Genomic DNA, 16,229 nt, shown 5'->3' on the forward strand with positions numbered 1-16,229 from the left:
AAAGTTTGGAATGCTTGACCAGGAAATATTTCGTCATAGAGGACAATTTTCCAAAGCTAATAGGAGCCATAATTCCTTAAATTCCAACTCTGGTGAGATCAAAGGTGTTCCCACGAATTTATTGTGTCCGCAGAAATTGCAGAATTGCAAAAAGAATTTAAATTGTAGTTTTGAGAGCGGGGGGCATGCTAAAAAATGGTGTTGTTGCCATACTCCTTCATCATCATTGATCTGTGCAGACATGATTATTGGGTTGGAAATGGTAAGCGACAAAAAAAAAAACACATCTCCATAAGAGCCTATTTTTTGCACGAGAGAAAAGGAAACAAAAAGTAAGTTTCTCGTTGATATCAAATAAGCAACAAGCACAAGTTTTAAATCCTTGGTGAAGTTACAAAACAACATGGAATTGTAAAGACGAATTTGATTGATGCTGGATAAAAAGAACAAGGTTGTTCAATCGGCAAGACAAAATGCAAAGGAAGAAATATTATACATTGCGACACCTCGCTCCAGAAAGATGTCCCCTATGGAGAGAAACAAGAGCAAGGTACTTGGCAAACTTCTCCCAAAAAAAAAAAAAGAAGACAAAATTTTTAAAGTATAAAAAGATAAATAATGCCTTTCTCCAACAGCTTAAGCTTTTGGAGAAGTTGGTAAGTTAACATGGTATTAGAGCCAAAGGTCTCGAGTTCAAACATCCCAAATAGCAAAAATCAACATGCGATGGTCGGCCCAAAGTGGGACTACATGTGCCACATGTTTGCCAAGTGGGCCACACGTGCGGGGGAGTGTTAAAGTATAAAAAGATAAATAACGCCTTTCTCCAACAGCTTAAGCTTTTGGAGAAGTTGGTAAGTTAACAAAAACAAAGAAAATAAATAAAATAAATAAAAAAGGAGCCCGCTAGGTTGAAAACCTGAAAAGCTAACCCAGGCAAAAATCAGGGCCATTGTCTGCTAAACAGACAGTTTTCCTAAGAAGAGTTATAAGCATCAAGTGAACGTTGCCTGAAAGCACATCAATGATCGGAGGCATATCAAATGACCATGCCATTCAACATGTGACATTCATTCAAGAACAATACTTTGGTTAAAGGCAACCTCATGGAAAGTTCAACAAGAAATAGAAATGATCATATGTAGTAAAAAAATGCGAACAAATGGTGCTCATCATTTAAATTCTGGGGGCATTTTATGAAATTGTGCGATTCCTCGAGGAGCTTTATGAGTTAGCTCGCTCAAATGGAGTTTTCAAGGGAACATAGTCTTCTACTACGCCTTAGAGATATTTCAAAAGCGAAGAGACTAAAAAACGGATGTTCCTTGTGAAAAATATACAAATGGAAAAAGAGAACAAGATTGGCCATTTCTCTTAACTCGATTCAACAATGAACGCTCGTATATACGCTACATCAGCTCCAGTTCAGCTTCCTTCGCAGCGTTGTAAAAAAAGGCATCCATTTTGGTTGATGATGCATCCTTTGTCACACTTAGCCATAAACATGCGAGGCCTCTTCGACTTTCAAAAAAACAGAAGCCCAAGGTTTCCAAAAACTTTGGCAAAGCACATCATGTGCATTCTCCTACCTTGGTGTTAGCTTGGGGCTCTACCAAAATATCATGGGAAGATGCAATTTTGGATATCATAAGAACTAATGGAGTCGTCAAGCTTACAATGCTGTTCAACGTGATCTGGATGGCTTCTTTGGAATATGAATCTCATCCTAAAAACCACTTGAAGATGAAGAAATACCCTTAAAATCCAAGGTAGAAGCTCTTGCACGGGTGGTAATGTAATCGCCTTTCAAATACATCAAGAGAGTCTAGTGATTGTTCCTCTACAAACAAACAATCACAGGAAGGAGTTACCTCAACTGTTGCTTGAACAAAAATGTCACTAATGATGAAACTGGAATGAACCTTGTCTGACTTGGATTTCTCTAGTTCACGCAGAGAAGCTTAGAAGCCCAAGGAAAGATGTGGAAACAAAGCAATCCCATAACGACATGATGGAAAACTAGATAGGTTCACCTAGGAATGAATCAGCCCAAGGTAATACTACGCAATTGTGGACACGGACATGAGTGTCGCGTGTCGACATGGACACGGAGTGTCGGACACGGCAAACCCCCAAACTTAAGAAACAGGGACACGGCTAAAATAGAAAGTATATGTGATCATGATTTGTGGATATGGATTCGTGTGTCCATTTTCGACATGGATACAAGTTGTCTAAATGAGGTAAACACAATATTCAATAAAAAAACATAATGTCGCACTTGACACGGTACAAAAACATGTCCACTACCCACATTAAGTCTAAAGCTTCCAGCAATACAAGTAAAAGTGTCCAAAGGAGTGTCGACACGTGTGGACACGGGTGTCGTGTCGGACACGTGAGTCGGCAATAAATTCAAAGTGTCGGCCAAATCATAGGGTAATACATATGTTGCAGCTGCTGATATGACAAAAATCATAAGAAAAATGCATGTTACTAAGGATACTGGAAGAAAATCATACCATAGTTTCAAAGGTTCTTTAACCACCACTTAGTTTCAAAGGCAACCCATGGTTGATAAGCTCATGATAATATACAGAAAAAGGGCCATTCTTATACACGGTTTCTCAAAAAACCATATGATATAGAATCTCAAGTGAATTTTGCATCAGATTCAAAGAAACTGTATGCTCACATTGAAAAGGATGGGAATAGTGCATTTAGTCTCTTCATGAAAAGAACCTAGAATTTGGGGGAGTCTCAGCACAAGCTGCGACGTAAAAAAAGGGGTTGGGTATTTCAAGGTATGCAACAAAAAGGCACACTTGCTACCCTGAGAAAGGAAACGAATGATAAAAATCACAACGCACCTGGTTTTCAAGTTTCTTTCGCTAAATGACACCACGAGGCTCTCCAAAGAGTAACAATCCTAAACTTCTAGTTTTGTGCATCTCGCTTGCAATAAACTCCATCATTACTTCAGCTGAGAAGCACAAAATTTCTCCTCTGATATAGCTAACTCGAGCTTGAAGATTTCATGGAGATTTCATAGAGATTAGAATTAAATTGTGAGCCATCAAATTCCACGACCCGAAATGAAATAAAATCAGTAAGGCATTCTGAGGAAACCCTAAATGCAAGTCGCACATTTATGCCTAACCCAAGTACAATGAAAACACGAATTTGTCACACAAAGCATGTACAAACACAGCTTTGCTTCCATGCACAGATTTTATAGATTTTGCATTAGGAAGAAAAGGCTGCATTGATAGCACTTCAAGCATGTAAGCTGATGATTCCATCATTTGCAACACATTGTGAGGAAGTTATATTGGCTATCAGTCAGATGGCATGCTCGTAAATGGAGGCAATATAAACATTCAACCATGAGGTTAGAAATGTTAAATTGTCCCCTACAACCAGCCCAAACTTTACCTTGGAACTTCTAAAGGACAAATGAAAACCTTGCGGTTTCAATAATCATTTTTTATAATTCTAACAAGAAAGAATCCATTGCATCTTATGTTCTTCCCGTGAACTCAAATGCGAAGCCTAGGGATATAACACCTCCAAAAAGGAACAGTATGTGTGGAAACTGATGATATGAATATGAGTTTTGTCGCATGATTTGATTCTCAAGCAGAACTAGATCGTAAAACTAGATGCTGAAATTGTCCATTAAGCACTTCCTGATGCTAATGAAGCTGCTTTTGAAGAGAGATTTTGGGTCGGCTCAATCCGTGATGATTCTGCTTCTGCGGAGCTTGGGGCCTTGCTGGGGCAAGTGTTCACCAAAGGAAGTTATATATGAAATCATAGGGCTCTAATGAAGATCACAATGCACTCAAAAAATATGCTTCAGAAGCTTGCTACATTCCAAATGAATCCTACACTCCTGGGCACATATTTTGCCAATGCTTTTGAAGTTAGAAAACTGGTACAGCCAAAGAATGTTGGAAAGGGAAAGGGACTAGCAGTTCTTATGCTTCTGCCCTCGATGGTGTCATGGAGTCTATCAAAAAATAAAATAAAATAAAATTTGCCAAGGATGGATGGTCAAGCTTAAGTAAATCTAAAGATCTTAAGTAATAATCCTGATGGTGGTCTATCTGGTACACTACATAAAGATTTTGATAGCTGTGCTGGATCCACCATGGGAGAAATCGACGACGAGCTCATTGTAACTAATAAAGCATCCTAAAACATCATTACTTACAGCAAAATATATTCAAGAGACTTCCTGATCTTGAAGACGGGAAAGGCTTGGTGCCATCAAAGGCGGGATCAAAATCAAGAATGCATCCGCATATCCATTGAAAAGCAAATTTCCCGAATCAAGCTGGTTTCCGTGGTAACACCAATCCGGTATATATACCTCCAGGATTGTCTCTTGATCTTTAGATTTTCTGTAACGACCCGATTTCCGTCAAGTAGCTACGAGCAAAAGAACACAAAAATCATGGGAATATTTTATTTTATTTTATAATCAGCAACCACGATAAAATCTTATTCCAAATTAAATATGTCTTACCATAACAATTTCAATACTCATACTTCAAAAGAAAAGTAAAGTTTTAAATTACTAAAGTCCAAACTAAATAAAGTCTTGATAGAAATAAAAATGGTAAATGACGCAAGACGTCAAAATGCAAAAACCCCAGAAACGAACTCTCTGATCACACAGTCCCTTATCTCAAGGTTCCTTCATTTGCAAACGCTCCACCATCTAACGCCTCAACCCCTGTGGTGGAGTAAACAACATCAGAGCAGGGTCCTCCAGAGACCGAGCAGAGTAAGAGAGACAATATAAAAAGTACAGGCAATATAATCCAGATCCTCAGCAATATATAGCAACAATAATAAAAACTGGAAAGGAATTACGCTATTAATTGCAATATAAATAACAGGAGTCACAATAATCCAAATTTATACTATGTATGCAACGATTATAGAAATTGAGACAGCACATTCCCCAGGTACATCCGGCTTTTCCCCAGTTTATTTTTCTGTCAGTTCTTTTCTGACTTTCCCATTTTTTTTCTTTTTGCCGGTGTCCTTGCCGCACGACTACCCACTACCCCTGTCTAAAGGTAGTGACGTTATGGACTCGGATTTCGGTCTCGCATTTAATGCCGAGCCGTTTCGGGGATACTATCCCTTTGGATGGTTTGCCAACGAAAGGCTGTACACGCTTCTCGCGTTGGCCTTTGGACCTTAGGTCCCAGGATGATACCAACACACCCTTAAGTTCCCCTTCACTCTCCCCCATGTATGATATGCAATTAGGAAATTAAAGTACATTACCTTTGTCTCCCTTCCTGCATTACTTCGCATAAGATTTTAGAACAATTTATTTTTCATTTCAATTCATTTTATTCCAGGCAAGCAAGTAAAATCAAACTAAGCAGGTATTAATAAGACAAAAGAAAGAGCGGAATCTCCTCCGATTGCTGCTTGCGGGACTATTGTATATATTATATTAGTTATAACACTCTAATTAACTGACAAAGCGTCTGTTCACGGAGGTTGTTGTAGTTGCAATAATTTCTTATTTCTTTTTCGAGATTGGGTTGGTGTTCAGTGTACCTTACTGTATCGAAATCGAAAAGAATGCATAGCATTCTATTCTCCCATCATACTTTTGTTGGAAAAAGCCACGCCCCTATCACGCCCTTACGTTTATGGCGGGCAAAAAAAGTCTCTCTATTTTCTCTTTAGGGAGCAGCACAGTCTTTTCATGCACCAAACCACATGATTGTTCTAGAATGGCTATTCCTTTTATAAGTACGGCTATATTGCATAGACAATTATATTGGAAACCATTACAAGCAAGGTCTAGCTGTCACCTGCCTTTTCAAATTCTGAGTGAAGATAGAAACCGAAAAGTCCCAACAAGAGGGAGTGATCAACCTGGAAGTAAGGCCATACACATACCATTATTCTGAGTTCCTCATAAGCTTACCATTTTATCTTAAGATTGCTTTGTGAAGCCTTTCATTATTTTCCTTACTTCTATAAACTGGTCCTTTTAAGAGTGTTTAGTATACGAATAGACCTTTTGTGGAGAACATGCCTAAATGCATTTATTTCTCTAGTGAAGGTCTGTTTGTGAGGTGAAATATATCAAAACACAATTGTGACTACCTTGCTTGTGAAGGTTTTCGCATTAAAATAGGACAAGACGATCTTAATTTGTGCAGTTATCAAAACGCAACTGGGCTGAAAATTAGCAACTGTTCATCAATCAAGAAAGACAGACCGAGGCTGTGAATTTTTTTACAAAGTTTTGGAGTGTTAAAAATCAGCCGCTTACTACACTATCCTAAGAAAAGACAAGCTATATTTGTGTGGTTATCAAAACATTAAATTGATAAATCTGCTGCATAAAAATACACTGCTGCTAAACATGGGAACGCCCACATCAGCAGCCTCCCTATTCTTTTCTTTTTGGGAAATTAAAGTCCCTTATATAGGTTTCATTTGTGACCAAAAATACAAAACTCCTGGAACAGACGTATATCTTTTAAAAAAAACGAATGAACAAAAAGGGGGTGTCTTAAGGGTAAAACAAGGGGTATAAGCATATGAAAAATTACGTTATTATTTTCCCTTTTCTGCCTTGCTTCATTTGTTTACAGCAACCTTATTTTCTTTCTTTCTTTTTTTAACAGAGATGTGGGTTTTGCAGGTGATGAAATCGTGAGATTTAGCATGGAGAAATCGAAAATTGAATGGGTAAAGAATAGATCACTTTATTTATTTTCCTCTTTTTGCATCTTGTTTTCTTTGATTATAGAATCCATATATTTCTTTTAACACAGATTGGGTTTTTGCAGGTTGAAACATGAAATTGAGCATGAAGAAATCGTGGAAACGAATTTGGGCAATGTATAGATTTTTGTATTTATTCATTTATTTTTCCTTCTTGCATCTGCTTCTTTGGTTTGCAGAAACCCTATTTTTATTTTTAACGAGATGTGGTTTTGCAGGTTTTGGAGTGCGATAGAGGGCATGGAAGAAATCGTGAAAAAGAAATGGGTTTTATAGAATAAACAGAAAGGGTTCCATAGCATACACGATTTTGGGGATGAAATTCCATAGTTTCCAAAATTTTGATGAAGAAGATGCAAGGGATTTCAAGAAATTAAAAATCAACATACCTCTCGGTGACGGTGAATGGGGAAGACGAAGAATCAAGATGGGTTTCCCGTCCAAGAACCGTCTGAGCCTCTCTTTTCTTCCTCTCTCTCTCACTGTATTCTTTCCCCTCTTCTTCTCTTGATTTTTGATCTTAACAATGAGGTATGTAATTGATTTGGGTGGGATTTTTAAGCTTTTCTAAGCAAGGATGGAAGTTACCACAAAATAAATATGATCCATAAAGAAAATCTTTATTTTTGCCCATTCTCCTCTTGAAATTTTGAGATCGTGATTTCCTTCCTCATAATTTCCAACCGTTTTTCCTTTTAATTGTTACTAGCCTTTTTAATTTAGTTATCAAATGCCCCTAATTACTTCCCTTAATTATGAATATTGAACGGCTTTATGCAGTTTTTAGATTTAATTTTAGATTTAATGAGGGTAGTCTTTACATTTTCTTTAATCATCTTGAAAGAAAATGAGCAAGAGAAAATATGAAATCAGTATAATAACCCACCATATTATACTGAGGTGTAGGAGAACATTAAGGGCAAAGGTGTAGGAGAATATAGTTTTTTCTCTAACATTCCGAAGGGGTTAAAGATGTGTGAAGGAAAAGAGAAGGGGATGAAAGTAATTGATGACGTATCTTCTATCGGGGTATGGCAATTTATTACTGGTTTGGGTACACCTGACTTATTATCCATGCACTATAGGCTGGGAATTGATGTTTTATCTTTTGTAGGGGTACGCCAAATTAGAAATGGTTTTGGGTACACCCGTTTTGTTTTACTCTTATCCATGTATTGCAGGCTGGGATTGCTGGTCCCGAATGCTAATTTAATATTAATGAAACTTGTCATCTTTCAAAAAAAATAATAACCCACGATATTAAATTAATCCAAATTTATAAATCCAAATAGCACAGTCGCCAAAAAAGGGGCACCTCAAGAAAGAGCTCCCCTTCCCGAAAAATGACTTAGTTCCCCCGGAGGACTCTCCTGCTGAAAAAGCAGCTCAATTCGCCCCTGAGGACTCCCCTGCCGAAAAATCAGCGTAGTTCGCCCATGAGGACTCCCCTGCTGATTTGGTATGGAACCCATGGAAAAAAGGAAAAATCAGCACAATTCGGCTAGAGGACTCCCCTGCCGATGTGTTATGGCACTCATGGAAATAGGAAAAATCAGTACAGTTCGCCCAGAGGACTCCCCTGCCGATGTGATATGGCACCCATTAAAAAGGAAAAATCAGCAGTGTTCACCCAAAGGACTCCCCTGCCGATATGGTATGGCACCCATGGAAAAAGAAAAAATCAGCGCAGTTCGCCCAGAGGACTCCCCTGCCGATGTGGTGTGGCACGCGTAGAAAAAGGAAAAATCAGCGCAGTTCGCCCAAAGGACTCCCCTGCCGATGTGATATGGCACCCATGGAAAAAGAAAAAATCAGTGTAGTTCGCCGATGTGATATGGCACCCATGGTAAAGAAAAAATCAGCACAATTCGCCCCAGAGGACTCCCTGCCGATGTGGTATGAAAAAAGGCAAAATCAGCGCAATTCGCCCAAAGGACTCCCCTGCCGGTGTGGTATGGCACCCATGGAAAAAGGAAAAATCAGCGCAGTTCGCCCAGTGGACTCCCCTGCCAATGTGGTATGGGCACTCATGGAAAAAGAAAAAATCAGCACAGTTCGCCTCATAGGACTCCCCTGCCGATGTGATATGGCACTCATGGAAAAGGAAAAGAAGACTCCCCAGCCGGTAAGGTATGGCACCTATGGAAAAGAAAAAATTAGCGCAGTTCGCCCCAGAGGACTCTCCTGCAGATGCGATATGACACCTGTGGAAAGAAAGCGCAGCTCGCCCCAGAGGACTCCCCTGTCGATGCGATATGGCACCCTTGGAAAGGCCTCACAAAGTCTGTCTGTCATCTATTATTAAAGACCACCTACAAATTTGCCTGCTTTGCAATTTAAAAATCTCCTGTAAAGTTGCTTAATTGGAAAAATGAGGTCTCAGCTCCTCCAAAAGATGAGGACGTGGGAGGAATGCTCTATTTGCCCTACACAAAAAAAGGGAGAGTGATAAAATGATATAATATATTATACATTCATTTTAGGGATTCATAACCAATCTCTATAGCCAGCAAGCAAGGTTTCTCAATATGGGTCTGGTTTCCCAACAGACACCGTTTTAGCCAAGGGTTAGTGAAGTTTCCTTCATACCCTAATCAAGGAAAGGGTGACTCGTTATATCCAAACAATCCAATCAATATCAAACTGAATAAACAAGGTTGGATGGGCACTGAAAAGCTTAAAACAAGCGGGAAGGCTGATGGGATTAGCAATTTTGATGAACAGAACATTGGCCTTAGAACCAACTATACCAAAAGTACTGTGGTATTGAAACTTTATGGGAGCTGAGGGAAACAATAATAGTACCTGCTCTGCTACCATAGTTGGGAGGAATCAATAGTTCAATACAACCTTCAAGACTTTCCCACCAAGTATGATGATGTTTTCACAAAAATATTAAGTATAGTGTGGGCAAGCACATCGAATGGGACTAAAAGGATTGACAGTGTTTACCAAGATGCTCAAATTGCCAGTGTTGAAGTTACTGATATGAAGGCAGTGTATTTGGTGTGTGGAAAAGGTGACGTGTTTGTTGCAACGGAAAGGAGTTGGGCCTTTAGTGAAAGAACCACATTACATCATTCTCTAGCACAGCATTTACAGACTGAAGGACAATGCCCCTATCACTGTGTCGATTATTGAAAACAGGAAGGTCAGTCTCCAAAGAAAAAAATTGTGCTACAGCACAACCATGCGAAATAAATGATGTTGAAGTCTTTGAAGACAGTACTGCATTCAAAATACTTGAAACAAATACTAAAAACACCTTTGGAAGTGGGAATCAATGGGCAGGTAAACTCCACCAAAACGGTTGATATGCTTCTACTTGCTGCACATCCTGTTATAGTTGTAGCTCAGGAAGCCATTGAGGTTGAAAGTCATCTGTAGTGCCAATGAAAACTCAACGGATTCCAGGCAATTGAACCCAAAGAAGTCACATTCAGAGGCTTGTATTGCTGATAGTGAGGCAGAAGTGGGTGCTGAAAATAAGACTGAGAAAAGAAAATGCGGTGAGCTTCCTGTTCTCCAAGCAACTAAAGTTCAAAAGCCTGCGATGAAGATAATCATCAAAGAGTTAACCGGAGTAAAATATTCAAATAAAAAAGCAAACATGGATAATACCGCAGCAAAGAAGAAGTCGGAAAATCAGACGAGTCTAGCCCTAAAAATTAAAAAATCAGTCTCTCTTGTTGATAAATTATTTCAGTTCATAACTGTATCAATCAGAGCCTCGTTGATAATGGTGGTGGTGGTGATGATGAACCTGCGCTCTTCAAGAGAAATTAGCACTTTACAAAAGAAAGCATGGAAAGGAAAACTCTCACTCGCCGAATAAAGTAGTTGTTTCTTGCAAGAGGTTATTACCTTCAAAAAGAATGCTTGGAAAGGAGAATCCTTCTGTTGAACAAGGTGGCTTGATGTTGCAATCTAAGAATGTCAAAGATTTGCGCTCCTTCCTGAATAAATTGGTTGTCAGTAGCAAGGGGCTAGCGCCATCCTAAGTAGCACGGGTACTCTTTGGAGGCCCACGTACCCGTGTCGGGTGCATATCGGGTGCGGGTGCTCTTGGGTACTCTTTGGGTGCGTACCGGGTACGCAACCGGGTTTGTGTACGTATCGGGTGCGCACCCGGTTCAAAGTAAATCAAAAATTACAATTTACAATAGAAGGGTTGTTCCAATTAACAAAAGGGGAGATTAATATATCAAAACATCTATAATATATATGTATCCCATAATTAAAAACCTAACAACTTAAAAGTATTAGATTTTGGTGATGTTATTGTTATTTGATCGTTCTCCAATTAAATTGTTTGAATTCTTTAACAAAATATTTATCTTTTTTATTTTTATAAATATATAATAAAATATAAAAATATATTATATTCAGCGTACCCCAACGTACCCGTATCCTTTTTTTTTTAAATCACGTATCCACGTACCCGTATCGTGTCGTACCCACACCCCGTACCCGTACCCGTGCTTCATTGGCGCCATCCAAAGGAACACTTGGAAAGGAAAACTCTTTTGTTGAACAAGGCGATTTGAACTTGCTATGTAAGCCTTTACATGTATGTAATGATCTGAGGTTAGACTGTTGGAAGTCAGGAAAGAATCAGCAAAAAAATAATAATATTGGAATGTATATCGAGGGAGAACCGATGATGGTGGTCTCAATAAGAAGGATGCCTCTTCAGAGAAGGCCTCGAGAATCTATGACAAAGATTCCCATTCAAAGCTGGACATACATGGAGATTTTGATTATGATTTGGAAGACTAGGACTACATTGGTCCTCCGGCATGTCAAGAGCTTTAAGAGCATCCAAGTTGCATGCAGAGATGTGATCAAATACAATGGAACCATGGAACCGTTGATTTTTACTTTTTATTTTTATTTTTGGTAGGTAAGCTGGGGTTAGGCAAGATCCCTACCAGATTTCATTGAAGAAAATAAAGAGAAAACAGTTAAGGGGGCTTAAAAGCCAAGCAAAAGGGAACATGCTCCCATGGAAGAACATCATGATGGAAGATAGCATGAAACTACCGTCTTTGGTAGCAGACTCCTTTTCTATCGGAATTGAAGATCAAAAGAAGAGCAGGAGGAGATAGAAGTACATTCAAAGGATTTCCTTTAAAAGGGTAATCTCTTTTTGAGAGAAAATCTGCAGCTGAATTCGCTTCTCTCCAGATATGGGAGATGTGCCAATGATGGAAATGATTTAGAGCATGCCTCGTCTGATTCAGCAAAGCCCTTTTTTTCCATGGGATAGGGAGTTGCCTTGAATGATATCCACCCCAAATTTTGAGTCGGATTCTATCCATAGGCTCTGGATTCCTCAGGATAATGCTATGTGAATCTCTTGATCAATGGCATTCAGCTCTGGATTTCCTCTTGATTTACGTTATCAGAGAAAGTTGCTACAACCATTCTAGAAAGCGAGGCATCCGAGTTTAGTTTCATTTCTGTTTCACTAGAGGCAATCCAGGTGCAGGTTCTTTTTGGGGTTATTTCTGGGATGAGCTTGTATCTGAAATTCTGTGCTGACTTAACATTCCAGCTTGATATCTTGTCTTTTCTCTTCAAGCCATTCATCTTGAGACTAATTTCTGAAAGGATAGAGTTTAGCAGAAGCCTCTTGTGCCTAGACTTTGCTTCAAAAATTCTCTGGTTAAGTTCAAACCACAAATTGTGGATCAAAGAGGAGAAACAGAGTTTGAGTGTTGTCGCTGCCTGTCCTTTGCCTTTAGTAGTATGTCGAAGCCAATCTTCCTCTTCTTCTAATGTTTTAAGAGATCTTCTGTGGTGGCCCCCTCTCCAGAGAATGGATTTCCATATCCAAGAGGAGTAACTACATCGGAAGAAAAGATGATTTCTTGATTCAGGCTCGGATCTGCAGAGGATGCAAATTGGATCCACATTCATTCCAATGGCTTGGAGCCTGTCTTTAGTACTGAGTTTGTTTTTTTATAGCCTTCCAAGAAGTTAAAACATGACGGGGAGTATGGCCTGCAAACCAAATAGACGAAATCCAAGGAGGCTTTGCTGATTTTTCTCTAGAGGTGTTCCATCCACTTTTGGTAGTGTAGAGTCTGTAGACCCCATTAGTGATAGGCTTCCAAATAGGACAAGTATGCTCTCCTGAGATAATAATGGCTTGGTTGAGCCTTTTCCTCTCTGAGGGAGGGCTTGTCCAAAATGGGATTCCATCTTCCATCTTTGTAAATATCGGAGAGAAGGTTTAAAGTTCTGAGAGAAGAGTCTGAGCGAGATCTCAAGAACGGGCTACTTAAGGGACCCGAAGGAAGCCATGGCTGATCTCACAAATCAATCTCATTCTCCTCATTGAGCCCAACCTGATAACAAATGAATGGTTTAGCCACCTCTCGAACTTTTAGGATGTTTCTAATGCCCCAAGATGGCTTCGAAGGCATTGGAAATGTCCCGATGTTCCTGCCTTTACAGTATTTCTTATACACCCATCTCGACCAAAGGGATGAAGAACGGTTTAGCAGGTTCCATAGTAGCTTTATATGGAGAGCTTTACTTATCTCATCCAACTTTCTGATCCCAACTCCCCCTTCATTTTTTGGCTTACATAACTCATTCCAGTTGACAGAATGGAATTTTTTTCAGAGTCCAAACCACCCCAAATAAAATCCCGAAAAATTTGCTCGAGCTTATGGAGGATTCCCTTTGGGAGAGCAAATGCAGAGGCCCAGTATATGTGAAAGGTACTCAAGACAGATTTCACTAAGTCAATTCTGCAAGCTTGAGCGAGGTTTTTGCAATTCCATTGCTGCATTTTCTTCCTGATTTTGGAGATGAGAGGGGTACAATCATTTGTAGAAAGACGAGAAGAGAGTAGAGGTATCCCCAAATAACGGATGGGTAATTTTCCCTCTCTGATAAAAAGAGCATTTGAGGTTTGCCTTCTAGCTCCACGGCCAGTACCTGCAAAGAAAACTTCACTCTTTTCTTTGTTAATGTCAAGACTTGTAATTTGAGAGAAATGACTCAAACAGTTCAGAATTTCAGATGCACACTTCATGTTTCCCTTTGCGAACACCATCAAGTCGTCTGCATACAGGAGGTGAGTGATAGAGACATCACCTTTACTGTTAGGAGTTTCAATTTTTTTTTGAGAGAGGGATTCATCAAAAAGAATGGACAACATTTCCATTGCAATACAGAATAAGAGGGGGGATAAAAGATCTCCTTGTCTTAGACCGTTTGTGGAGGTGAAATATCCATGAGGTGTACCATTTATGAGGATGGAGAAAGTGGGTTTGTTTATACATTCAGTTATCCAGTTGATCCATCTGTCATCAAATCCTTGTTTCCACATGAAATTCAGTAAGGAAGTCCTATCAACGTTGTCAAAAGCTTTGGCAAGGTCCAGCTTTAAACACATGGATTTTGGGGATGAAGGGGAATGGAAATTATGCAACAAATCATGAGTAAGAAGAATATTGTCTTGGATTTGTCTCCCTCCCTCTAATGAAGGCTTATTGAGCCGGATGGATAAGGTTGCCCATAATGTCTTCAGTCTTTCAGAAAGGATTTTGGAGATGGTTTTATATACAAAATTGCACAATGAAATGGGGCGGAATCTATCCGGGGAGGTAGCATCTATGCACTTGGGAATGAGGGCAACAAAGGTGGAGTTGATATCAGATAGAAGGGTGCCTTTTTTGAAGAAGTTAATGATAGCTTTATTAAAATCATCTCCAATGACATACCAGAAAGCCTGAAAGAAAGCAGCATTGAATCCATCCGGCCTGGGGGCCTTATCTCTGCTGGCCAATTTTACCGCCTTGCTAATTTCTTCAATGGAAATGGGTCTTGATAGATGGGAGGCTTCTTCAGGCGTTAGCTTCCTGATTGGACATGGGGTGTTATGCAAATTGGACTTACCATTGTTTAGAATTCGACTGAAATACTGAACAAATGAGTCTGCTATCTCACTCTGATCCGTAGACTGGGAATTATCAGCTCTATGAATGGCCATGATACTGTTTTGATGCTGACGAGCTTTGAGGGCCGAATGGAAGAATCTTGTGTTGGAATCCCCTAACTGCAACCATTGGACCTTGGATTTCTGCTTATATAGAGACTCTTCAAGATTTGATGCTTTTATGTAATCTGTTCTGAGTTTGTCTTCTTGAGCTATGAGAGATGGATCAAGGGGGCTAGATTGTAGAAGCCTCTGAGTTTCTTCAAGCTGGGATCGGGTCAGAGGACTACTGACGTCGATCCAGCCGAAGGTGTCTTTGTTCCATTCTTTCAGATGAGCTTTTACCTCCTTTAGTTTCTGGCAGAGTTGGTACGTGGGGTTTCCTTTAACTTTTATGCTCCAGGCTCTTTCCACAATTGGGTAAATGGACTGATCTTCCAGGCACATGTTCATGAATTTGAAGGGTTTTGGACCAAGGTTTTGATGGGGTTCAATGGAGATGGATATTGGGCAATGGTCCGAGATACCAGGGGGAAGGAATTCAGCAAAGGATAGCGGTAAGTGGTGAAGCCAGAGATCATTAACCAACGACCTATCTAGCTTTGTCAGTTTCCTGTTTTCCGAGGATCTGTTGTGCCAAGTCCAGCTTTGGTTATTTGATCTCAGATCTGAAAGATCACAGTTTGAAATGCATTCATTGAATTCCTCCATTTCATTTAAATAATGATTTGTATTTGCAATTCTCTCATTTGCAAATCTAACAACATTAAAATCTCCAGTCAGAAGCCAGGGGAGCTTTATCTGGGGTTCTAAAGTTTCGAGGTAGGACCAAAGAGCTCTACGAGAAATGTAGTAATTGTGAGCATAGATTGTAGTGAGGTTAAAACAATAATTTGTTTGGAGCATTCGTACCTCAGTATGAATGTGCTGACTTGATTCTTCAAGAATGGTGATATCCACAATCTTTGGATTCCATAGAATCCAGATACAGCCTTTTATCAAAGCAGAGTAATTACCGTGGGCTTGCCAACCTTCACAAATGAAAGAGGAATACTGATGTAATTTTTGAATTTTTGCTTTTGTTTCAGTGAGGCAGCAGATGGGAGCTCTGGATTTTCTGATTAACTCTCTTACTTCTTTCCTCTTTGAGTTAGAGCAAAAACCCCTGACATTCCAGACGTTAATTACTTTCATTTTGCACATAGGTTTGAGGGGAGTGGGCTCTCAAGGAGACATTTTGAGGAGAGGAAGGGCTAACTACAAGGTTGTAAATTAGGCTTGATCATAACTGGTTCAGGATCATCAGAAGAGACAAGTTCATTTTGGATGCTTTGGGAGGGGGAGGTGGTTGAAGGGGATTGGAAGGGGGTGGTCGTTTGAAGGTCAGGGGGTGATGGAGGGATGGTTGTAACTTGCTGTAATGGAGCTTTTTTACTCTTCTTCTTTTTATTTCTAGTAGCTTTGGGGGAGTTTGGGGAGGCAACAGGTTGCTTTTGGTTGACAA

General features: G+C 39.6%; 1 long non-coding RNA gene across 1 annotated transcript; it reads left to right on the forward strand.

Moving 5' to 3' along the window:
* Positions 1-6,668: 6,668 nt before the first annotated feature.
* Positions 6,669-7,372, forward strand: LOC143849789 (uncharacterized). Its single transcript, XR_013235869.1, has 3 exons — positions 6,669-6,735; positions 6,837-6,888; positions 6,990-7,372. It is a non-coding gene; the product is annotated as an uncharacterized LOC143849789 (long non-coding RNA).
* The last annotated feature ends 8,857 nt before the right edge of the window (positions 7,373-16,229 follow it).

Source organism: Tasmannia lanceolata, unplaced genomic scaffold (genome assembly GCF_043159265.1).
Source record: "Tasmannia lanceolata isolate RefF3 unplaced genomic scaffold, GAP_Taslan_0.1 ptg000018l, whole genome shotgun sequence".
Lineage (NCBI taxonomy): Eukaryota > Viridiplantae > Streptophyta > Magnoliopsida > Canellales > Winteraceae > Tasmannia > Tasmannia lanceolata.